The 25,298-nt window shown below is 42.5% G+C and overlaps 1 protein-coding gene across 2 annotated transcripts in view; it reads left to right on the top strand.

Moving 5' to 3' along the window:
* Positions 1-57: 57 nt before the first annotated feature.
* PLAG1 (PLAG1 zinc finger) overlaps positions 58-25,298 on the top strand; it is a 46,128-nt gene continuing 20,887 nt past the window's right edge. For both annotated transcript variants that reach the window (XM_007464042.1, XM_007464040.1), the window contains exon 1: positions 58-237. The gene's annotated coding sequence lies outside the window, so the exon portion shown is untranslated. The remainder of the gene's footprint in view (positions 238-25,298) is intronic.

The following is a 25,298-nucleotide window of genomic DNA, read 5'->3' as shown; positions in this document are numbered from 1 at the left end:
GGCAGCGGTGGGCGCGACGTCGGCGGCGGCGGCGGCGGCGGCGGCGGCGGCGGCGGCAGCTGCAAGTTGGGCTGCAGGGGCAGCGCATACACTACAATGGCTGCTGGAAAGAGGCGTAAGGAAACAATTTCCAGGCCCGCCGCGTCCAGCCCGAAATATGAGAAAAAAATTATTAGAAATTCCGCGGGCGGTGTAAAGGCGGCGGACGGGCCGGAGGGAGGATGTTAAAGCCCCGCGGTGAGTTCTCCCGGGGTCCGGGGCGGCGGAGAGGCGTTTAGCGGGAGAAATATCAGGGTTATTTAAATTATGGGACTCGCCGAGGGGGCAGAGGAGCCGCGGCGGCGGCAGGAGGAGGAAAAGTTTGTGCTACTCTCAGCCCCTGCTCAGGACCCCAGAGAGAAAAATAATAATAAAAAATAAAATAAAATCATTCAGCGGGGGTGCGAGGACTCCCGGAGTCGCTGCTGACAGGGCAGGGGGCGATGCGGCTGGAGACCCGAAGGTGAGGTCGGTGGGAAAAAAAAAAACCCTTTCTTCAGGGTCTGGAAAGTTTGAAAAGTTTTCCTCCTCCTCCTCCGCTCTGGTGCTGTGAATATTGTGACAGCGGCAGCGGCAGCAGCGAGAGCGGAAGACATTAGAGACCCGAAAAATAAGGGAAAAATTAATATAAATTCAGTTTTACGAGTAAACTCTCCGCATTTTCCACCAAAACATCCCGGGGGAAGGTCGCTTCCCAAAGGGCCTGGCGGAAACCCGCAGTCGGCAATATTTGGGGGGCACTTTGAGTGACTTGGGGGAACTTTGCCCCTTTTTCAAAAGAGGTTTTTCTTTTTTGGAGAAACGGATTTGTTTTTGCCCTTTCCTCAGGTGGGCGAGTCGGGGTCGGGGTGCGGGGTCTACGAGGAGGTGTGAGCCCGGGGTGTGTGCCTGCGGGAGGAGGGGTGGTAAATGAAAGCAGGAGATCTGCACAGAGCAGGGACAGCTTGTTGTCAGTATCATAAACAACCAAAATGGAGGGAGAACTCAGGCATATAACCAAATAAAAATTTTTTAAAAATCGCAAAAAAATCCCAAAAAATCCGGGATGCTCCCCCTTTTCTCGCTCAAGGTAGAAGGATGAACCGCCTTTCCCCTGAAGCCCATTTTGACTTTGCAGGGACCAAGGAGTTAATATTTATTTATTTTTTAAAACTTTCGAAGGGCAAAAGCCTTTTATAACTCAACCGACAATGAGAAAACGTGAAAATCCGATGCTCGAGAAGGAGGGGGAGGGAGGGGGGGAGGTGGTAGTGCAGAAACTGCTAAACTTATTGGTAATGTGGACTGATCTGAGATAAGATAAACACTATATTTGCTATTTTATAACTCTCTTTTAATGATCGTTGCGGGGTTTCCCCCCCCCCTCCGTTGGAAAAAAAAGTGATGCCATTTTCTTAATAGAGTTAATATGTGTGATTGGAAGAATAAACCTTTCCGGCTTTAGATGGCATTTTCGTCGCATTTATGCTTCAGGTTTTGTTGGTGGCTCCCTCGTTTCTTCAAACTAGGCTCTACAGAGGAGGGGTAGAGAGGTGATGCTGCACACAGAGGCTGGTGTGCAAGACTGGAGCACCTTTTGGGGTGGGGTGGGCAGTTGCTGGGTTTATCCCTTCCTGACACGTTTGCTTCACGTGCTCATCCTCAGGAAGGAATGTTCAGCTGAGGTTTTCTGGTTTTACGTATAGAAAAGGATGGTGCCTCTTGCATCACATTGAAGTTAATGGGAAAGTGCTGCTGATGCTGGTTCCACGTGGGATATGGGACAGAGCAGGGCATTTTAAAGGGACAGCTTCTCTTTTCTGATGATTTTCATCACCTACACAGAATCCCTGCGTGAGGACCAGAAGCAGAGGTTCTGGGAGCGTGTGGTGATGGAAGAGTCTCCTCTTTCCATTACTCAAATGCACCCACCTTTAGCAGTGATGGAGGGAAAGGAGGGATAAGCAAGCCCAACAGAAGATGGATATTGTGAAGATCAGTTTGTATCCAAGCTGTTCTTTTGTGTAACAAGCCCTCCCAGGAACTTTGCATGTTACATTGCTTTGCTTTGGAAGCTGATTTTGGAAGGAATTGTGGAAAAATGGGAATAGTTTAAGGTGTGTGGTGTAATGGTATAGCATTATTGAACAGCTATGAATTCTGTGCAGTGAGATCGAAGAGCTGTGTATGCTCATAATGTGAATTTTACAGCCATTTTGTAAAAGCTGTAAAATACCTAATATTCAATTTGGCTTAAGGTACATTGAGGACTTCTGGTTGAAAACTGCAGACAGAGTGGTGGAGATTCTTTTACACTGTAAGCAGGAGACATTTCTTTAAGGGAAAAAAAGCACATACACCAACACCATGGAAAAGTTTACGCATACCCATTTTAAAACCCCATCCTATACATGTGCTGTAACTCTGCGCCTTTGAAATGGAAAGGTTTTAAAGTCCTGTGACCTACCAGTTTGCATCTTTTAGGTTGAATTTATTTGTGTTATTTAACAGGAAATGTTTACTGATCATAAACTACTATTGAGTCTAATGGCTTAGATTTTCACAGTATTTCCAAAATTTAAAATGTGTAGGTTGTTTGCTGTCCTCTATTGGAGATTAAGGTTAATCTCGAATAGAATTTACTTGTGTTCTGTTTTCCACAGGTATATGAAGTTTCTGGAATAGATGCTTACTTTCCCTTGTTTTTATGATTTATAGAAATGGATTAAAATTAGGGCTGGATTTTTAGACTTCTTATACAGAATATTTTGTCTTGCCATACTGTACAAACAAATTATTATTTTGAAGTCTAGTGTATGTTAACCTGTGTTCACCTCTGAGCTCTTATCTGCACCTTTCTGTAAACATCTCCATGACAGCATTACATTGGTGTAGTGTGGTTTCTGATTTTGGAAGCAATTGCAACTTTCTAAGAACTCATTAAAAAATTAATCCCATGAACCACTGTTAAATCAAAATTGATTGGAAAGTGATTAAACTGTCAGTGGAGAAGAGAAACTCCCCACCCCCCCCCAATAATCTTTCCAGAGGTTTCGGAATGCCATTAATACTTATAAAACCTTTGAAATTTATCTTACATTTTCATTGTTATTTTGGCTCAAGACAGTTACATTGACTATAAATGGTCAGAATTCAGCTATGTGTTTAAAATAAGTGAGACTTTTAAATCTTGAATAGTTGCCACTTTCACAAACCAGATACTAATATCAATAAATTCAGTTTCTGTAAAAGTGAAGGAAAAGTATTTCTTCCGGTTACATTAGACCATTGAGTTATTGAGGTTGTTTGGACACTTCGAGGTATGATTAGTTTACTGTCAACCTAAATAAAAGTGCTGGTACTGTGATTTTTTTTTCTATCTCACAAAGATTGGTATGAAACTTACGTCATGTTTGGGTTTTACACAAATAGTTACTTTTCTGAATCAGAAAATGCACTCAGAGCACACAAGTATAAACCTGTACTTCCTCAGAGAGCCTTATTTAGATAGAGCATAGCATGATTGCTACTTTGAATTGATTGTACTGAGCTTTTTTAATGCCTAAGAAATACTACCTGTTGAACATCTTTTTTCTGAAGCTACCATTAAATTGCACCAATGTACAGAAATAAGCTAAAGTTATTGTATACTCAAAATCTTTATTTCAGTTAGAATTAGAGAAACCTCATAGGCTGAGATTCTTATTTGAAATTTATATGCCTAATTTTGCTATTCGAAATTCTATAAGGTATTTAGCTGCTGTGGAGGATGATTTATAAATGTGGGCTAATTCTGATAAAATTCAATACCTGCATATTTATTATAACCTAAATATTTTAATAAACAGACATCTTACAGCTAACTAAATTAATGAATATGTTTTTATCAACATAGTTTCCCAATTTTAAGGATACTCTCTGTTTTAATATCATACAAAGGTGTTCTTTTTCTTTCCTTTGTTTTTAACATAATCCTGGTTGTCACAGTATACATTTTGGTTTGGTATTCTGGAAATTTTCCTTTGTAAGTATTAAATTGTTATTTGCTGAATGAAATACAATGCTCCTGTCTTTGAGATTTGAAAAGCCTGAGAACTGAAACATGTATCTATAGCTATCTTTGAAGTTTTGTTTTGATAATCATTTGCCCCTTAAGCTGTGTAATCAAAATATTGGTTCCTTCCAGGAATGTTTTAATGTTTTTTATTTAGAATCTTGTTCTTTGGAAAAATAATACATATAAAAAATTACCTGTTACACACACGCACACACACCCCCAAGAAAAAAGAAAAAAGTTCTACTGAATACTTACACACCCTGGTATACTTGTTCTTTTTGATGTGTTTCCAAATGTATAGGAAATAAATAACAAATTGTCCCCTTTATGTTGATAATGTCTTAGATTCTTAAGTTATTTGAGTAGGGAAGAGTTTCAGAAGAAGGAACAACTGAATCTGTTCAACACAGTCCAATATAATGAATATGTTAAAGGTAAAAGGGCTAAAAATTGTCCCTTGAGCCATTTTCTAAATGCTTTAAGAACCTGATAAACACCTTATCTGAAACATCAAATACTTTAAAAATATATCAGACACTGCAAAAGAACAAAAATGGACCTTTGATTTCTTTAATTTTAACAGGAATTAATGTAGGCAGCATATTTAACCAATTAGTAACTGTTTAGGTAGCCTTGGAAAGGTATTTACAAATAAGTTAAATGTGAGGGCAGGGTACATTGGATTGATGAACAGTAAAGTTAACTATGATTTTAGAATCCATGCAGGGGAATTCTTTCCCATTGTACAATAAGACCACTTTGGAGGCAACTAATTTTTACTTTTGTATGTATTTCAGTCCCTAATTCTTTTTTTGAAAAGCCTGAACCTGACATCTACTGTGTTACTACTTTTCACTTATACAGGGCAATTTTTATATCTCATTAGCAAATTTAATTTTTAAATTTAATTTGAGAAATTAAATGCAAAATTTGAGACCATAACATTTTATGAAAGTGTTGGTGTGTACTTCACATTTGAAGTTATGAGAAATATACATGTGTGGAAGCCTGGCAGAAATGATTGCAGGGCCATGATTTGATTTTTACTTTTAAATCACTTGGCCTACTGCCCAGTCATTTGCATTCTAGTCTGGGTGCCCACCTGTCTCCACCTTGTCCACCAAGTGTGGTATTGACAAGGGTATGAGTGTTGAGGAACTGCCAAAGGTGCTTTGGTATTTTTGTTTTCTGATTTTGTGTATGTACTGGTGTTTGTTGTTGTTAAAGTGTTAAGGTTTTTGCTCTTTTTTTTTAATGCTTATCAGAAAACAAAATCACAATTTCAGAAAACAAATAATATCTCATTTTTAAAAAGTGAAGTGATGTGATACTGCATTAAAATTGTTAGTGTTTATAAGTCCCTGGATGTCTTGTAAACAGAGTTACTGCAGGGTCATGGTATTAAAACTAACCACAGTGTGTGTGTGTCGGGGGGGATTTGAGATGGCCACCTAAGAAATGGGTATGCCTGCACAGAATGAATGAATTCAGGCAGTTATGTCCTAGCTTAATAGGAGGAGCAACTGGCTTGAAATGTTTCCCTGTATTTTTTTTTAAGTGAAAACTTTTCCTAATCTAAATACATAGAAAACCTAGAAATATGAATGTGTTAGAAAGCAAAAGTGTTCTTTTTTGATGTCTTAAAAAAAAATGAGTTTTCAATAATGAAAGTGTATTACAAGAACATAAGTATGGACTAAAATGTCCAAAATTAATGGGGAAGAGCTAGTGGATGAGAATATCAGATTAAATAATAATCATGGTAAATTTAAAATTTGGCTTCTGTGAATAAAGAATAACTAAATACAAAGCAAATAATAATAAATTTACCCCCCCCCAAAATGAGAGTGATAATTGGGGGAATCTATAAGAGAATATTTGTAATACAAATTGCTGGTTTTATAACCTTTTAAAAATAGATTCCCCCAAAGTATTCCCTCCATATCTTTAGACTTGTATTAAACTAAATTAAATTCTAAGAATAATATGTAGTGGTTATTTGGAATTCTTTATTTTTAAATAAGGAAAAACGATTTTTTGTTATTTTTTAAAAAGATTAAAGATTATTTTAAATGTGTACCTGAGTGAAGTGTTCTGAAAAATCTTAGAAACTGTTGAAAATTATTTTCTTCATTCTTCATCAGAAAGTTTAAAACTTTCCGTTAAGTTAGTGAAATAAATTTTAAAACCTTAGTGTAAGAACAGTGTACTTTGTGGACTTTTTTAGGGCAATTTAAATCATTTCTTATAGACTTAATAACATTTAAAAAGCTTCTCACAAGGTAAAGATAAGAACATTCACAAACTTCTTACTTTCTGGAATGCTTTTAGGTGTAGGCTGACAATTAAAGGAATTTTCCTTCCCATTTACTAATTAGCAATTGATTTTCTGAAGGAGAATCTAAACCTATTACAGTATTATGTTCGGGAGTGGGCTTTTCCTTCAATATCAGAAAATACTTTGAGGGTAGAGGAGGCATCTTTTCTTCACGGGTCTCTGCAGATTGTGATGATCTGCCATTGCAGACTCGAGCGCTACCTTTTTTTTGAGAGTGAGAGACTCATTTTAGGCTTTCAGATATTAAATGTTTGAATTATTTTCTCAAACCAGTATTGGAATTGCACATGTGTTTATTGATTATTTATGATATCCTATCTTTTAGTTTCTGAATATGGGAATGTTAATTCTCAGATGAAACGCTACAACTAAAGGGCTGCCACTTGACTTTTAAAAAAATTATCTTTTTAATCAATAGTTTGACCTTAGAGCCTTTAATTTTGAGATACATTTTTGGAGACTGTTAAACTAGAAATTAGAGAATGAGGAATTTAGTCCCTTTGTCTAATAGGCAAAATTAGAAAAATGTTTTAGTCAATTTTCTTCATTTGAAGATACTTTAGCAAAAAGTTGATTCACTTGTTCTTGATCAGAAGAATTTTAAGAAATTGAACCTGAAAGCTTGAGGTAGTTCAAATGTGCAGGTTCAAAATAGCACCAGTTGAATTTTAGCCTGCTAGATTTTCTCAATAACTTGATTTTATTTTCTTGTATTGTCTTAATGCTAGAATTACACAGAGCCCGCATCACTTTTCATTATACTCCAGAAGAGTTATAGTAATAGGTTTTATTTTTATCAAATTTGGGCAATGAAATGAAAATACTGTTTTATATAAGAGAGCATTACCTTTTTTAAGCTACTTTGTGCAAATTCCCAAACAGTTTCTATAACTGTTCCATTCCAAAGAAGAGAAATTAGCTCCTTTACCTTAAAACTAAATTTGCTCTAAATTTACAGTTTATGGGAGGGTTGTCACTTTATATATTTGGGTAAGATCTATTATAACCTAAAAAATAAATATTAATATGATCATCATATCTGATTATAAGCTACCTCTCAAACATGAATTTGCTTCCCTTGTACTTCTAAAATTATTTTCTAAATAAAGCTGAGAAAATGTTTTTCATGTGTTTTTCTAATTTGTTATTGTCTGAAGTAATTTAATTGGGTAAAATTTCAGTTTCAATTATGTTTCTCTTCTAATATTAATAGAATTTTACTTGAAAATTGCTGTTCAAATGCAGTGTTTCAGCACTAAAATAGCATTAGATATATAATAAAATAGGTATGTTGATTACACCAAGAGTGGTGGAAGCAGCCCTAGTAGTTCTTATTTGGAATAGTTTAAAATGTTTCCAGCAAAATGTCTATGAGTGTAAGGCACACCTCTAACAACAGTTAGTGATATTTTATGCTTTTCTTTTTCTGCTTCATAAAATTTGAGCATCCTCAGAGCTGCTGCCATGCAAACAAATAACTGATTTAACTATGCCCTGTGTAAAGTACACATATCAGGTTTAGCTTCTAATGTAATTTGCTTTAGCTTTCTTATAAGAAAATTGTATAAGACAGGTATTCCTTAGTAATAATTTGGTATACATCACATCTTAAAATATATTACGGGTAAAATATATTATCATAATCGTTTACCCAAATCAAAATGAAAGTAAACTATCAAGTAATCGTCTTAACTAGACATAGAATGAAGGTTTTAAGTATTTAACAGGATAACTTGATGTACTGCTGAAATATAGGGAATTTTAGTTGAAAGTTGTTTTTGTACCCGAATCTATTTTTGTATGCCTCAAAGTTTGTAAACAAAAGTGAACACATATAAAATCTGGCAGTTTATAGAAGTTCCTAAACATCTATCCTTTGACAGTTAATGAAAATGTACTTTTCAAATACATGGGCAAAATTACTTCAAAAATCATAACATATTCAATTATTATAGTTATTTTTCAAAGAAAAATGGAGATGAGTGGTTTAGTATTGCTTTTATCTACATCAATTGAATATTCATTGTATTTGAATATTTTAATCATTAAAGCATTTAATACTCTTAGGTATATTTTTGTTTTTTGTTTTTTTTTTAAGTAGTGTAACTGTTTTCCTTAAAACCCTTTCTTTTTGGACATTATAACCTAATTAAGACAGTTATTTCAAAACTTTAACTGCATTTATTTAATAAGAGAATTCCTGTTCCATAGATCATATTACTCTTAAAAGAAGTTCCTATCTTGAAGCACTCTTAATCTAGCTCAAGGTTATCTTTTTAAATCTATACTACATAGAAACTTTTCTTCTTCTAGAGTTAGGCATTTATCGCTATGAACTTACCTCTTAGAACTGCTTTTGCTGCATCACATCAATTTTAGTATGTTACCTTTCCATTTTCATTTGTCTCAAGGTTTGTTTGTTTTTTAATTTCTCTTGATTTCTTCCTTGACCCATTGGTTACTCAGTAGCATTTTGTTTAATCTACATATCTGTGAATTTTCTGGTTTTCTTCATGTAATTATCTTCTAGTTTCATACCACTGTGGTCAGAAAAGATGCTTGATATAATTTCAGTTCTCTTAAATTTATTGGAACTTGTTTTGTGGCCTAACGTATGATCTGTCTTGAAAAATGTTTCATATGTGCTTGAGAAGAATGTGTATTCTGTTGCTTTTGGATGGAATGTTCTGCAAATACCTGTTAACTCTATCTGGTCTAATATATCATTTAAGGCCAGTGTTTCCTTATTGATTTTCTGTCTGGGTGATCAGTCCATTGATGTAAGTTGAGTATTAAAGTTCCCTTCTATTATTGTATTGCTGTCTATTTCTCCCTTTAGGTCCATTAATATTTGCTTTATATATTTAGGTGCTCCTATGTTGGGTACGTAAATATTTACAGATGTTATATCTTCTTGTTCAAATAAGCAACCTAAGTTTTAGGGATATTTTAGGAACTAGAAAAAGAGCTCAGGGAACTAGAAAAAGAAAGGAAGGAAACATCAAAGATTACAGAAAAAATGAAATAGAGACTACAAAGATAATAGAAAAGATCAATGAAACTAAGAGCTGGTTCTTTGAAAAGATAAATAAAATTGACAACCTTTAGCTAGACTCACCCCGCCCAGAAAAGAGGACTAAGATAAATAAAATAAGAAATGAAAGAGTTGGTACAACTAATACCACAGGAATACGAAGCATCATAAGAGACTACTATGAGAGAATGGACTTGAGGACATGGGGAGGGGGAAGGGTAAGCTGGGACGAAGTGAGAGAGTGGCATGGACATATATACACCACCAAATGTAAAATAGGTAGCTAGTGGGAAGCAGCCACATAGCACAGGGAGATCAGCTCCATGCTTTGTGACCACTTAGATGGGCGGGATAGGGAGAGTGGGAGGGAGACGCAAGAGGGAGGGGATAGGGGGATATGTGTATACGTATAGCTGATTCACTTTGTTATACAGACAGTTATACAGCAACAAATGGACAACCTAGAAATGGACAAATGTCTAGAAACATACAATCTACCAAGACTGAATCATGACAAAGTAGAAAATCTGAACCGATGGATTACTGGTAAGGAGATTGAATCAGTAATCAAAACCTCCCAACAATCACAAGTCCAGGATCAACCAGACACCTTCACTGGTGAATTCTACCAAGCATTCAAAGAAAAATTACAGGCATGCCTCATTTTATTGTGCTTTACAGATATTGTGTTTCTTACAAATTAAAGGTTTGTGGCAACCTGCATCAAGCAAGTCTATTGGTGTCATTTTTCCAACAGTATTCACTTCTGTGTCACATTTTGGTAATTTCCACAATATTTCAAACTTTTTCATTATTATTATATTTGTTATGGTGATCCGTCATTAGTGATCTTTGATGTTACCATTGCAAAAAGATTACAACTCATTGAAGGCTCAGATGATGATTAGCATTGTTTAGCCATAAAGTATTCTTTAATCACATTGTTTATTAAGACACGATTCTATTGCACCCTTAATAGACTACAGTATAGTGTAAACATAATTTTTAAATGCACTGGGGAAACAACAACAAAAAAATCATGTGACTTGCTTTTTGCAATATTTGCTGTATTGCAGTGGTCTGGAACCAGTCCTGCAATATCTCTGAGGTATGCCTGCAATTCCAGTCCTTCTCAAACTCTTCCAAAAAGTAGAAGAGGAGGGAACTCTTCCAAACTCATTTTACAAGGCCAGCATTACCCTGATACCAAAGCCAGACAAGAATGCCATAAGTAAAGAAAATTATAGGCCAACCAATATCTTTGATGAACATAGATGCAAAAATCCTCAAAAAAATATTAGCAAACTGAATTCAATAATACTTTAAAAGGACCACATGCCATGATTAAGTGGTATTTATCCCAGGGATGCAAGGATGGTTCAACATCCACAAATCAGTATGATACATCACGTTAACAAAATGAAGGACAGAAATTATATGATCATCTCGATAGATACAGAAAAGGCATTTAACAAAATTCAATATTCATTTATGGTAAAAAAAAAATACTTTTAACAAATCAGGTATAGAGGAAATATACCTGAACATAATAATGACCACATATGACAAGCTCAGCACTAACATCATACTCAGTGGTGAAAACCTTTTCCTCTATGATCAGGAAAAAACAAGGATACCCACTCTCGCCACTTTTATTCAACATAGTATTGGAAGTCCTGCCAGGCCAGTTAGGCAGGAAAAAGACAATTGGCAAGGAAGAAATAAAATTGTCACTACTTGCAGATGACATGATAACTTTATATAGAAAACCCTAAAGACTCCCCCCCAAAACTATTAGAACTAATAAATGAATTCAGTAAAGTTGCAGGATACAAAATCATTACAAAAAATATCTATACATTGCATTTCTATATACTAATAATCAACTATCAGAAAGAGAAATTAAGAAAACAATCCCACTTAAAATTGCATTAAAGAAAATACCTAGGAATAAATTTAACCAAGGGGGTGAAAGACCTGTGTGCTGAAAACTATTAAGACACTGATGAAAGAAATTGAAGAAGGCACAAATAAATGGAAAGATATCCCATATCGTTAAAATGTCCATATTTATTTGTAGATGATAAAGCAACCTACAGATTCACTGCAATCCCTTTCAAAATTCCAAAGGCATTTCTCAAGAAACAGAACAAACGGTTTTAAAATTTATATGACACCATAAAAGACCTGGAATACCCAGTGGAATCTTGAGAATGAAGAACAAAGCTGGAGGCCTCACACTTCCTGATTTCAAACTATACAAAGCTATAGTAAGAGAACAGTATGGTATCGGAATAAAAACAGACACATAGATCCATGAAACAGAACAGAGAGCCCAGAAATAAACCCACGCATTGATGGTCAATTAATACATGACAGAGGAGCCAAGAATACACAGTGGGGAAAGCACAGTCTCTCCAATAACTCGTGTTGAGAAAATTGGATAGCCGCTTGCAAAAGGATGAACTTGGATGACTATTTTACACTACACACAAAAATTAACTCGAAATGGATTAAAGACTTAAACATAAGGCCTGAAATCATAAAACTCCTAGAAGAAAACATAGGCAGTAAGCTCCTTGGCATGGGTCTTGGCAATGATTATTTTAATCTGACACCAAAGGCAAAAGCAACAAAAGCAAAAATCAAGAAGTGGCATTACATCAAACTAAAATCTTATGCACCAAAGGAAATCATCAACAGAACTAATAGACAACCTACTGAATGGGAGAAAACATGTACACATCATATATCTGATAAGGGACTAATATTCAAACTATATAAAGAAGTCATACAACTCAAAAGCAAAAAAACAGTCCAATTAAAAATGGGCAAAAGACATTTTTCCCAAGAAGACATACAGATGGCCAACAGGCTCATGAAAAGATGCTCAGCATCATTAATTGTCAGGGAAATGCAAATCAAAACTGCAATGAGTTATCACCTCACAGCTGTTAGAATGGCTCTTCTCAAAAAAAAGAGAAGTAGCAGGTGCTGGCGAGGATATGGAGAAAGGGAGCCCTTGTGCACCCTTGGTGGCGTGAACTGGTGTAGCCACTGTGGAAAACAGTGTGGAGGTTCCTCACAAAATTAAAAATAGAAATGTCATATGATGCAACAATTCTACGTCTGGGTGTTTATCCAAAGAAAACAAAAACACTAAGTCAAAAAGGTATATGCACCCGCATATTCATTGCAGCATTATTCACGATAGCCAAGATACGGAAACAATTTGTGTCCGTCAGTGGATGAATGGATAAAGAAGATGTGGTGGGTGTGTGTGTGTGTGGTGCATATGTATATGAATATTATTCAACCATAAAAAAGAATGAAATCTCGCCATTTGCACCAACTTGGATGGACCTCGAGGGTATTATGCTGAGTGAAATAAGTCAGACAGAGAAAGATGTATACCACATGATCTCTCTCATATGTGGAATCTAATAAATATATTAATTTTTTTAAAACCCCAAGTTTATAGATACATAGAGCAGGTTGGTGGTTGCCAGAGGCAAGGGGTAGGTAGGGGGTAGGAGAAATTGATGAACTGTTTTTCGTTTTGGTTTTGTTTTAGTTTCAATGGGAAACCAAAACAAAAAAATATACTAGAGATCCAGTTGCTCTACTTAAACATTGGGTCTGCTGTGATGCTTAAATTTCATCATACCCATTTCACCTTTTATCAGCCAGTGAAGGAAGAGGAGGAGAAAGCAGTTTGTTTTGAGAGAAATGCAATTGATCACATTCAGAGGCTGACTCACTAAAGCTTTTCTAAAATGCATGATACCTCTGCCAGAATTAAAAGGAATTTCTTAATTAAAACCATAATACCCGTGTGTCTAAGAAGTGTTTTCATAATCAGATTTCAGGCACACTTGTATGCCTGCGCTGGCCATTCCAAGTGTTCTGCTGTTTGCACGTATTTTGCTCTCAGTGCTGCCACCCTGTGTATGGCAGTGCCTCGGTACTGTCTGCACTAATTTTCTGTGGGGTTTTTTTTTTTATTATTATTATTAAGCGATAACGTCCAAAACCACTTCTGGAAAATAAGCATGCATATTACAATAAATTTTAAAGATATTTTAGTATACTGTGCTCTGTGTTTAATGCTGTACTAAACCTAGATTTTTAAAGGTTACACAGTTCAGAAGTATGGCGTTCAACTGCCAAAAACAAAATTTGGGAATTTTTACAGATAAATACCTTTATCTGTTTCATCTGTCACTTCACTAAAGGCGGAATTGGACTAGTATTCTAAATACAGCTTGAAACTCATCAAATATGAAAGCAGAGTGTTTGATCCTTTAAAGATGAGAAATATTATAAGATCTTTTCTTTTAGCCAAGTTTTAGTTAAAAGTTCTTCCTAGTAAAAGCAAAACCAAAAATGAGCACAAAAGAGACTGTTTCTGTTTAAAAGAAAAAGAAACTAAACTTGATTGGTTAAATTATTCCCCAAATCATTAGCCAACATGACTTTTAAATTATATCACCCCAAATATTTTGAGTATTAATACTGTGCGTCAGCCATAAAATACTTCGGCTGGATAGCAATCTCTGTTTTCACCTATATTATCTCACTTAATTTTTACAGCAATCTTGTGAGATAGGAAGTGCAGGCATAATGTGTATGCAAGCAGCAGTAACGATTTCAGAAACTGGAATTCTGTTGCTTTTTATGAGTAAGTCTTTAGACTGGACAAGCCATAGAAACTAAATACATTAATTTGCTAGAGTAAACCTAAATTATCTCCATATTGAAATTTAAATATTTTAAAAATGGAGTTGTTGTAAAAATAAAAATTTCAGTCATAAAATTGACACTGAGTAACTCAAGTTAGAAAGTGCTTGCATGTCCACTTAATTTTTAAAAGTTACAGATAAGGGGGATAGTTTTTATGAATTTACTAAGTTAAGGAGATTTTTAAAGATATAAACCTAAGCTTCCTTTTTTTTAAAAAACATAGTAGACTATCTTTTATTTATTTGTTTTATTTGTTTATTTTCTTTTTGGCTGCGCTACCCGGCACGTGGGATCTTAGTTCCCTGACCAGGGATCGAACTTGCGGCCCCTGCATTGGAGGTGCGGAGTGTTAACCACTGGACCACCAGGGAAGTCCCTAAACTTTCTTTTTTGATGATCTTAAATAGGTACAGTTTTACTAATTTTTGCTTTCAAACACATTTACAGCAAAGCCTTCTGATTTCAGAATGAGCCTCTCTTTTTGCATTTTTGAATAGTTTCCGTTCAATAAATAATGTAATTCTATATCATGACAACTGAAAATATTGACAGTAAAAATTGCAGGTCTTCAAGGGAGGGGGAGAGGTGGCACTTGAGGTAGGCTTTGAACAAGGTGTGAGTCAAGAATAGGCAGGAAGGAGGGCAGACATGCCAGTGAAGTGAGTGGTCTCAGCAGGGGTTAGGAGGCAGAAGTGTGCTTGTTGTCAGCAGTCTCCAAGAGGACCAGTCCGACTGCAGAGGATGGTTTGTTAGGGGGCAGCACAACGTGGGACTGGAAAGGTGTGCTGAGGCCTGACTGAGAGCCACCTTGCCTGCCAGCCTGAGGCATCTGCGCTCTGTGCCTTAGAAGGCACTGCAGCTTTTTGAGCAGGGGAGGGTGTTCAGAAAACTAAGTCGATTCAGAATCCAGAATGAATCGAGGCCATGGGTGTGAGACTAGCGTTACAAAAACGTTAGTATAATCCAGGCTTGAAGTGGTGGTCCACTGCTGGGAGGGTGACTCAGGTCTCTCTCACTAAGCCCATTGTCACTAGCAAGTTCCAGACCTTGATTTTCAGGGGCCTCTTGGACATAACCACCAGGCATGGACGAATGGCGTCTCAAACTCAGCATCCCTACTACTGGCAACTCAGACTTGAGTCCTTTTGTGAACGGCCCTACCATTCTTTCAGGCCCCTGGTCAGGAAACCATCCTTTCCACGTTGACTTGGAACTTCTGTTGTAGGCTTAGTACTTCTGTCGTAGAGACACAAAACGAAGGGGACACGTAGCGGAAGGAGTAGTTACCGCCAGTGGGAGGATTCAGTTGGCACAGACGTGGTCCTGGCGCAGGGAGTCGGGTTGCCTGTGGGGGAGGACAACCAAGAACGAGGGGACGATGAGGGTGCCGGCCTGCAGCGCATGCTGGGCGCTCCCCTGTGACGGGGGCCCAGCGTGTCGTGAGTGAAAAGAACGCTGGTAGATGAGGTGGAAAGGGAAGCTGGGGTCAGGGTGGACCAGATCTCCGCTGTTGAGAGATCGACCCCTGAGGGTCAGAGCCGGATCTGTGGTGATGCGAAGCCATCTTCGCTGGGCCTCCGTGCTTATCCCTTCACTCAGCCCTCTCATCACCGATTCCCGGCACCTAACGTTCTCCTGGGCTCCCCTCAGCCGTCTCCCCAGGTCACAGAGGAGCTCCCCGCCCGGGGCCTCGTTAACTCCGGCTCTGAACTGGTGGCCTTCGGCCGGCCTAGCGGGGGGCTGGGCCCCGCGCCTGGTTCCTGTCCCCGCCTCTCCCATCCTGGCGTTTCCACCTACACGGTGCGTTCAACCCTTCCTCCCCAGGCAGAAACAGAATATCCTAGAAGCGCCCTGCCGTCTCACAGCCCCTCCTGCGTCGTCCTTCCGTCGCTGCCAGGCTCTCTGGAAGAGTCTCCGTTCCCTTCAGCGCTTCCTCCTTGAGCTGCCCTGCCCCGCCCACTGGAGGCTGTGTTTGGAGGGAGCATCCATCAGTAGCCCCCAGGTACCACAGCCAGTGGCACTTTTCCTTTTTGTCCCCCCTCGGCCCTCCTGCAGCAGGAGGCGCGTCGTGCTCCCCTCCCCGCTCCTCCGGCAGCTTGCACGGTGCCCCCTCTTCGCCGCCCGGCCCAAGTCGCTGGCATTTCCAGGGGCCCCGGGCTCCCCTGGGCCACCTCTCCTCCGTGCGTGCCCACTTCTCTGCACCAGCGTCCGCTCCTGGGACACCTCCACGTCCACGCCCGTGTGCAAGACACTTGGCCCCGTCTCCTCCTGAGTCAGCAGATTGACAGGCCAGGTACCGTGCCAGACTCCGAGCCAGGTGCCCCCCACCCCGCGCCTGGGCCCTTCCGGCGCGGATACACAGACCCCCTGTCTGCCACCAGCAGGCCAGCTTTGTAGTGGGTCTGCAGAGACAAGTGCACATACCCCCGAGAAGGACAGACGATAGACTGGGGGGAGGAGGCACACCCACCCGGAACTGGGGGAGACCCAGAATCCCAGAGTAGAGGCACACACACACAGCCACAAGGGTCGAGGGGAGATGCGTACACCGGGGCTGCTGTATCTCTCTGTCTATAAATTATCGTTTGTACTTCTGCAGAGACGGAGGGAGTAGAGAGCACAGCAGCTCAGGCCCAGGGAGGGGACAGACGCACAGCAGGGAGAGATCCGTGCTCCCACGGGGTGGGCTGGGGGGAGACTGGTGATGCAGTGACACGCATCCAGAAGGTAGAAGGTGGGGGAGAGAGACACCCAGAAAGGGGGGTCAGTAGACAGTTCAGGAAGGAGTGGGTTGCTCACCTTGGGGGGATGAAAGGGAGACACGCACACAGGCAGCAGGTGGCAGAGTTACACTCACACCAGGATGTGAAGGGAGACTCACCCTCATACACAGGAGGAGCTGGACACCCACAGAGGCACCCGGAGCGGGAGAGAGGTGTCTACGCCCCCAGTTGGGAAAGCAAAAGACAGATTCGAAAGGGAGCTGGCACGTGGCGCACGTGCATGCACGTGCGTGCACATGTAGCGATGGTGTGCGGAGAGGCGCACAGACACCCGCTGAGGAAGAGCACGTGCGCACGCACACAGCTCCCCGAGTCACGGAGACACGCAACTCACCTGCGCCTCCCGTGGCTGCGCTCGCACCCGGGGCCCCGCGTCGGGGGTGACGTGTTCTGACGCCCCCTGGGTTTTCCCGGAGAGAATCTCTGAGCGGATGTTGTCACTTGACCTCTGTGCGGAGCTCACACGCCAGGCCGCCCTCAGGTCACAGCTGCACCCGGAATGCCAGACTTCAGTGCCCTTAACCTCAGTAAAGGACTGAACGCTGCCGTACGTTCCCATCCAAGTTGCATTTCTCCGAGGGTAACGTGCGTGTCATCGCAACCGTCTCCCGGGTCCGGGAGTAGGATCACCATGGCTGTGGCTGGGACTCTGCTCGCTACCGGCTTCCGGCCCCGGCGCACAGCTGGCTGGGACTTGCAGTGGCGGGTGGCCTTGTCGCCCATTCGTGGAACTGGGTCTTGCTTGTCATGAAATCGCCCCTCACCTCTGCCCAGCGAGCGCGCAGGAAGCCTCGGGAGGTGCCAGCTCCTGGGCTGAAACAGTCGAAGCGGAGTCTCAGGTCGCGGCTTCCCACCCACCCATCGCTCCTCGGGGCCGCCCCTCCCGGCTTGACTCCTGTCCCTACCGCGAGCCAGGCCTCCCTCACCTCCCCAGCGGGCCTCGCCCGCCACCTGCCTCCCTGTGCTGCTCCCATCTCATCACGGGGTCCAGGGAGCCTCGAAGCTTCTGTGGGAGCCCCGTGGAGAGCCAGGTGGGGAACTCGGAACAGCAGCAATCACCTGGCGTTACCAGACGCTCCCTCCGCGCTTCCAGCCAGCGCGCTCACACCTGGCCACTCCTTCCAGGCTCATCACAAGGCCGTAGATGGGTGCTGAGCTCCTCGAGTTCCAGGAGGGAGAAAAGGAGGCTCAGAGGAGTAGCCAAGTACAAGTAGTAAATGAGAGGATGCACGGGAAAGACTCAGCATAGGACCTGGTTCAGATACGTGCTCAAACGGTTCTCATTGTCTATCAGCCCCGTCGACTCAGTTCTGCGAAATTCTACCTGACAATGGTAACAGCGATAATAGTTCCTCTAATAGAACTAGGACCTCTAAGAGTCTAATGGTCTAGTAATAGACAAGTATTAATTTATTGCATGATTCATGTTTTCCTTTTATTTATATCCTACTGTAATATTTGACAGAATAGGAATATCTATTATTTTATGTTCTAATTAATACTAACCTATTAATAGCTAATAGTATAATAGAGAGCAAATTAGAATTTATAATAGACATTAGGTAACTCTGCCCAGGTTCACTGAGAAGATTGAGTCTATCGGGCTTGCCTGTCAGCAGCCTGTTCCCTGACCACCAACCCCATCTGCCCCCTTATCCCCTCTTTTCTTGGCTGCTGAGCAGCTGTGCTTTCCTGCCCAAGGCTCACCATCTCTTTTCCTGTCCCATTGAGCATGGAAATGTGTTCACCCCACTGGCTCTTTTTCTCCGGCCAGTGGAGATGTTCAAGATTCTCCAGAACAAGCAGTTGGAAGCTGGACTCTGCCACCTCCATCCATCCCGCCGTCCTTTCTCCTGCAGACCTTCGTGCCTTCACCTCCTTTCCCAGACCTCGCCACTTGGGGCTTCCACGTGCGTGAGCATGTCTGTGCACACGCACCACACACACACACCCCATCGCCAAGCCCGGCAGGTGCTCCCCTGTGCTGTGACTCAGGGCCCTTCCCCTGTGGGGCGCCTGCCGCCTTTGGGCCACTGTGTCCAGCCCCCTCCCGGCCCGACACAGTTCTCAGATCTTGCTAGACTGATTTGTCCTCTACCCTCATTACAGTTAAAAATGACCCAGTCATTGTATGCTAAATGATTGCTTGAACGCCTGAATGTTGAAAACCCTCTCCCAGAATATTTATTTCTGGAAAATAATTTACATAGTTGAAAGGCCATGACTAATAAAGGTATTTGTTCCTGTTACTTTTACATCCTCTCAAACTCCGAGCAGTAATTGCCTGGCTTCAGTAGAGTGTGTAGAACGGTTGGTTGGCCTGTGACCCTGTGTCAGGATTTCAGAAACGATCTCATGAACTCCGTCCTTCACAGAAATTGTGAGAGTCGGAAACTGCATGTAAATCATTTCTGGCTTCGTCACCATCAGCCAGGTTTTATTAAGCACCCACAGAGTTTGTAGTATATCACATATAGGTTTACTGTGGAGGTTAAGTTTAGTGCTGCCTTTAGAGATTTTTTTTGTAAAAGTTCTTATTATAGAGTATTTCAAAACTACTGAAAAATGGGCTTCCCTGGTGGCGCAGTGCTTGAGAGTCCGCCTGCCGATGCAGGAGACGCGGGTTCGTGCCCCGTTTCGGGAGGATCCCACGTGCCGCGGAGCGGCTGGGCCCGTGAGCCATGGCCGCTGAGCCTGCGCGTCCGGAGCCTGTGCTCCGCAAATGGGAGAGGCCACGACAGTGAGAGGCCCGCATAACGCAAGAAAAAAAAAAAAACTACTGAAAAATCAAAAGTGGAGAGAACAGTAGAATGCATCCTCACCTACCCATAATCAGTTTCAGCAGTTATCACCTCAGTGACTAGGTCCTCCTACCCACACCCACCCCTTCTCTTGCCCACTAATTTAATTCAAAATTATTTCTTATCACTTGTATATTTTTGGTATGTATTTCCAAAATGTACAGACGCTTTTTAAAGATATAATCACAATACAACTGTCACACCCCAAAAGAACAATAATGCCTTCATATCGTCAAATATCTAGTTAGTGTTCAAATCTCCACAGTTGTCTCTTAGGTTTTTTTTTTTTTTTTTTTTTAACCATTTGCATGATTCAAATCCAATAAGCCTGTTTATATAATCAGTTGACATATCTCTCAAGTCTATTTTGACCTACAGGTTACCTGTTCCCTTCCCCCCCACCTCTTAAAATTTCCTTGTTAAAGAAGTGGGTTTTTCAGTTCGGTTTGGTTTGGGTTTTGTCCTGTAGAGTTTCCCACAAGTCTGGATTTTGCTAATTGCATCCCTGTTGGGTTACTCGACGTGCTTCTGTGGCCCCTCATTTTGTGTAAGAGTCAGGTTCTGCTTTTTGCCTCCAAACACGTTGAAGTCTCCCAGAAAGAAAAGTGGGGAAGCTGGAATGGGGAAGAAGTAAGTTTTGAATGAAGTGCTACAAGCAATAAGAATGACATTGATACATGTGTGGAAAATCTAGATGTGTGATCCCTTATTTCTGGTGGAATATTGACGTTCACATCGTCAAAAATGTGGTTCAATACTAACAGGTATTTCCTTCTGGTATTTTTTTTCTTTCAACCTGTGGAATACTTTTGTAAACTGAATTGGGATCTTCCTTGTTTTGTATCCTAACACTGTATAAAGGTTATTTCCCGTGTACTTTTATGTTACTCCTACATATTCCTCAGAAGCTGGACTCCTTTGAATGAGCACCTTTGAATTCAAAGCATCCTTTTGAATGAGCACCATATTTACTTAGTCGTCCCTGTGGTCGGCCAGGTAGTTTATTTCTAGTCTTCACGTAATGCAGTGATGCATGGTCTTGTGCGTAAATCGTTATGTGCATCTCAGGTTATTTTCTTCAGATAAATTCTTAGGTATGAATGAGTGGAGAAAATGATAAGTGCCGTCTTTTACTCGGCAGTCGCGTGGCCAGTTTGACTTTTGGAAGTCGCCGTGGGAATGCGCATTTCCTTAGCCCTCCCCAGTGTGGCCATGACCACCGTCCATGCTTTTTTATTTCTCTCGTGTGTATTTATCTTTCATATCTTTTCCCCACTTAGCAGTCCCCTCTTGCCGCCATCATTAATTTGCCTTTGACACCTGAGGCTGCTAATCTTTCCGGGGCCAAAAATCTCAGCAACCCAACCTGCTGTGGTTTTGCCTGAGAGATTGGCCCTGAGTGAGGGCAGGCACAGCGCCCACCTCCGTTATGAAGTGTGTGATGTGCGCGCATGTGGAACAATCACTCTGGCTGTTCAGAACCTGTGTTCCTTCTCTTTCTCTTTCTCCCCCTCTGTTTTAGGTCATGGATGTTGCAGCTTAAATGAAAGATCGCTGTGTATTAATACTACAAGCTCATGTTAAGCTGAGGGGGGAGAAACTCGCCTGCCAAACTCTGAATTAATCGGAATTTGCAAAACACATAAATTAAGGGAGTAATTATTCACATTACCCGACAATTCCTTTTCTAAAAAAATAAGGATTCAGATTGGCACCTCTTTTGGTACCTTTCACCATTTAACTATCTGGGGGGACGTCAGTTAGAAGTCTAAAGTCTTAGAAACATTCAAACGTCCTAATCAAGATGCTCTGAAATTACAGTGCCTCCAAAGAATACCTCCTGTTTGTATAACGCTCTGCCACGTGTCACTGGCCCTTGAACCGCTGGCCTCTACGACCAGGTGACTCAAAGGCGGCCGCACGTGAGTGCAGAGTCGTCCTGAAGCGGCAGCGGAGTCCCAGGCCTGCCCCTCCGTGACTTGGTGACACAGCGTGGCTACTGCCAGCCCTGACTCTGGAATGTCCCTCCCTCCCCGGGTCCCGCCCCCCAGCACCAAACTGCCGCAGTTGCTCAGGCACAGCAGCCTGGTTTCTTGTGCCCGTGCTCACGTTGGCGGGTTTTGCTCACTGTTCTAAAGGAATCGGTCAGTTTGGGACTGATGGACATTGCCTGGGGCTCTTCCGTGGCAAAGGACTTGAGAAGTCCACACGGAGGCAGAACCACACGGGGGAAACGGAGGACCAGCATAATCTTAAGAAACAACATCAACACAACCTGCGTTGGGATGTTTTGAAAGGCCATGTCCTCTGCTGGCTGGTCCTCGGGCACGTTCTCACCTCCTTTGCCCACGTGGCCGGCGCCCGCTCCTCCTTGCAGACTGTGCCCCGGGGTCCCCCCTTCATGCAGCAGCCCTAGTTTCTGTCCCCTCTCTCCTCTGCCTGCACCCGGGTGTCCCGGTCTGGCGTCTGCACACACCCCGTCCTCCTGTGTATTCTTTTTTTTGCGGTCCGCGGGCCTCTCACTGTTGCGGCCTCTCCCGTTGCAGAGCACAGGCTCCGGACATGCAGGCTCAGCGGCCACGGCTCACGGGCCCAGCCGCTCCGCGGCACGTGGGATCCTCCCGGACCGGGGCACGAACCCGCGTCCCCTGCGTCGGCAGGCGGACTCTCAACCACTGCGCCACCAGGGAAGCCCCCTCCTGTGTATTCTTGTGTTCTGGGTGCCATCCCTTCTCATCCGTTGTTCTTTTTCTCTCAGCCTTGCCTTCTCTACCTGGTCCTTCCCGTCAGCCCTTAACGCGTCAGGCCTCTGCTGTTGTAAAAACAAGCAGCACGTGGTGACGCAAGGCTCTCTCTCTTTTTCTACCCCTCGCCCTCCAGCTGGTGCCATTTCTCCAAAGAGCAATACGTGCTGGGAGCCTCGGACTTCTCAGGTTCGGCTCATTCCTCAACCTCAGTGATCCATCCCGGTTCCTCCATCCCCTGCCATAGTTCTTCCCAAGAGTTTACTAAAAGCCTGCGTATCACTCACGCAAAAGGGAGTAGGATGTGGTCCTTACCTTGACCACTGTCTGCGTGAATCACTGTCTTCCTGGTTTTTCCTCCTATTCAAGGACGTTCCCTCTGCAGGCCAGCCTCTTCCGTCCATCCTGTAAAGGAGGAGTCCCTCCTCGAAGCCCTGTGTGTTGTAAGTGGCCTTCCTGCTGGGCCTCCACTCTGTCCTCACCTGCCCTTCGGAGCCTTTGCTGCCTCCGCCTCGTCTGTCAGATAAGCTGCCGTTCAAGGTCTTCGCCTGATTGGCTGTTTCTTAACATGGATAGCGTAGCCCTTACTGTGTGCTGGTCATTGCGGTATGTGCTCTGCACACATCACTTATTCCCCATAACAACCCTGTAGGGTTTAATTATCTCACTTTTCAGCTGAGGAAACCCAGGCTGGGAAATGGTAAGTCATTCACCCAAGGGCTCACAGCTGGTCCCCTTGACCCCGTAATCACAAGCCTGCCTTTCCCTCGCCTGCTCGGCTTCCTAAAGTGCAGGCCCTTCATAACCTCCTGGTCTCCTCCTAGCCTTGCCTTTCCCTAAGGTACCATTGGCTCCAGGCAAAAAGCAGTGACCACGCCTCCCCGTAGCCCCCTCTCCCCAGGCCGGGCGCTGTCCCCTGTCCTGCTCCCACTCTGGGCCACACTCCAACCTCTCCAGCCACACTCAACAGGCCCACACCTCACCTCTCTCACTCCCAGTTGTTGTTGTTTTTTTTAGAGACATTATTTTTATTTTACATTTTTAAAATAGTTTTTATTGGAGTATAGTTGATGTACAACGTTGTGATAGTTTCTGCTGTACAGCAAAGTGAGTCAGTTCCACATATACACATAGCCACTCTCTTTTAGATTATTTTCTCATATAGGTCATTACAGAGTGTTGAGTAGAGTTCCCTGTGCTCTGCCGTAGGTCCTTATTAGTTGTCCAGTTTATATACAGTAGTGCGTATTTATCGGTAAGTGTGTTCGGACATCCCATTCCCCCCTCTGTGCAGGTGGGGGGACTGCCCTCCTCTATGGAGGAAGACGAGATTTCTAGGCATGACCACCAGGTGGCACAGTGACTGCAGCATCCTGGTGTCGGTGAGCTTGGGCCAAGCCAAGACAGACAGCAGGTGCTCTTGACGGCTGGGCCCCGAGGGAGACCCGAGAGAGTTTTCAGATTTAAAGCATTCAGCCTATTCGTCGTCATTCACAAAGGCAGTCAAGGAGGGTGGCCCACTGTGTTCCTTCACAGGTCCATGTGGCCGACAGGAGGGAAGGCTTCCCTCCTTCCCTTCTTCTCTTCCTCCTCCTATTCGTCCAGCAAATATTTGAGCACCTCCTTTGTGCATCCACTGTTCTAGGTAGGAGGCATATGGAAGCAGATAAGAAAAGGCAAGATCTCAGCTCCGAGGGTACTTACCCTGCGGCCTTCGCTGGGACCCCATAGAAGATACTGGAGACGGAACCAGGAGTCTCTTTGCTCTTTTTGTTACCCCCAAAGCCCCTTTTTCCCCTTGCCTCCGGCGTGGATTGACCCCTAGTTTTATATTATCCAAATAGGTTTCAGTTTAAAAAGCAAAAGGACCACCAGTCAGTGTACTGTTGTGACTAATTTTGTTTTCTTCATGATTTTCTTTGGCCACTTGTGACCCTACTTCTCAGTTATCCCACTTAATCAAGAATTGACTGGGTTCTCTTTACAGTTAAAGATACTAAGGTTCAGAAAGGCCACAAGGCATGTTAATGTTGCATAGGTTAGTACACGAACAAATATGTACTCAGGTCTCTGTATCATCACTCCATCACGTTCAGGATCAGTGCCAGTGAAGTTTTTGGCTTTTTTAATTTATTGAAGTCAAGTTGATTTACAGCGTTGTGTACATTTCTGCTGGACGGTAAAGTGATTCAGTTATGCACATATATATTCTTTTTCATATTCTTTTCCATTACGGTTTATTGTAGGATACTGAATAGAGTTCCCTGTGCTATATAGCAGGACCTTGTTGTTTATCCATCCTGTATCTCATAGTTTGCATCTGCTCATCCAAAACTCCCACTCCATCAATGCCAGTAAAGTTTTTAAAAATAAAAGAAAACAGGCAAGTCCAGGGTTGTTACAGGTACCTGTAGATAAATTTGGCAAACATTGCATTTTTGCTGGAGGGAGCTTGACAAGGTGGGCCCAGTGTAAATTATTGAGTTAAAATTACATCTAGTGTTTCGAAACATTTCCTCTGCACGGGATGAGCAGGAGTGTGAGAGGAATGCACGTATGATCACTTAGAAACCTCAGAGATCAGGAGTTGCTTGTTTGAAGCTAGGGGGAGTCCCTGTCTGCTGGAGCAGCCCCCTCGGTGGGGTCAGCCTTCGCTGAGTACATGTGGACCCGCCATCTCCTCCCGTGTCTTCCCTCCCTTTCTAATCCCTCCACCCGCCTGGCTCTGCAGCACGGCATTCAGTTCCCAAACCCTTGCCAACCCTGCTTCGGTTTCAGCA

The sequence above is a fragment of the Lipotes vexillifer genome, unplaced genomic scaffold, assembly GCF_000442215.2.
Source record: "Lipotes vexillifer unplaced genomic scaffold, Lipotes_vexillifer_v1.1 scaffold69, whole genome shotgun sequence".
Classification (NCBI taxonomy): domain Eukaryota; kingdom Metazoa; phylum Chordata; class Mammalia; order Artiodactyla; family Lipotidae; genus Lipotes; species Lipotes vexillifer.
Note: the sequence above shows the minus strand (reverse complement) of the source record. Positions and strands in the feature narration are given on the sequence as shown.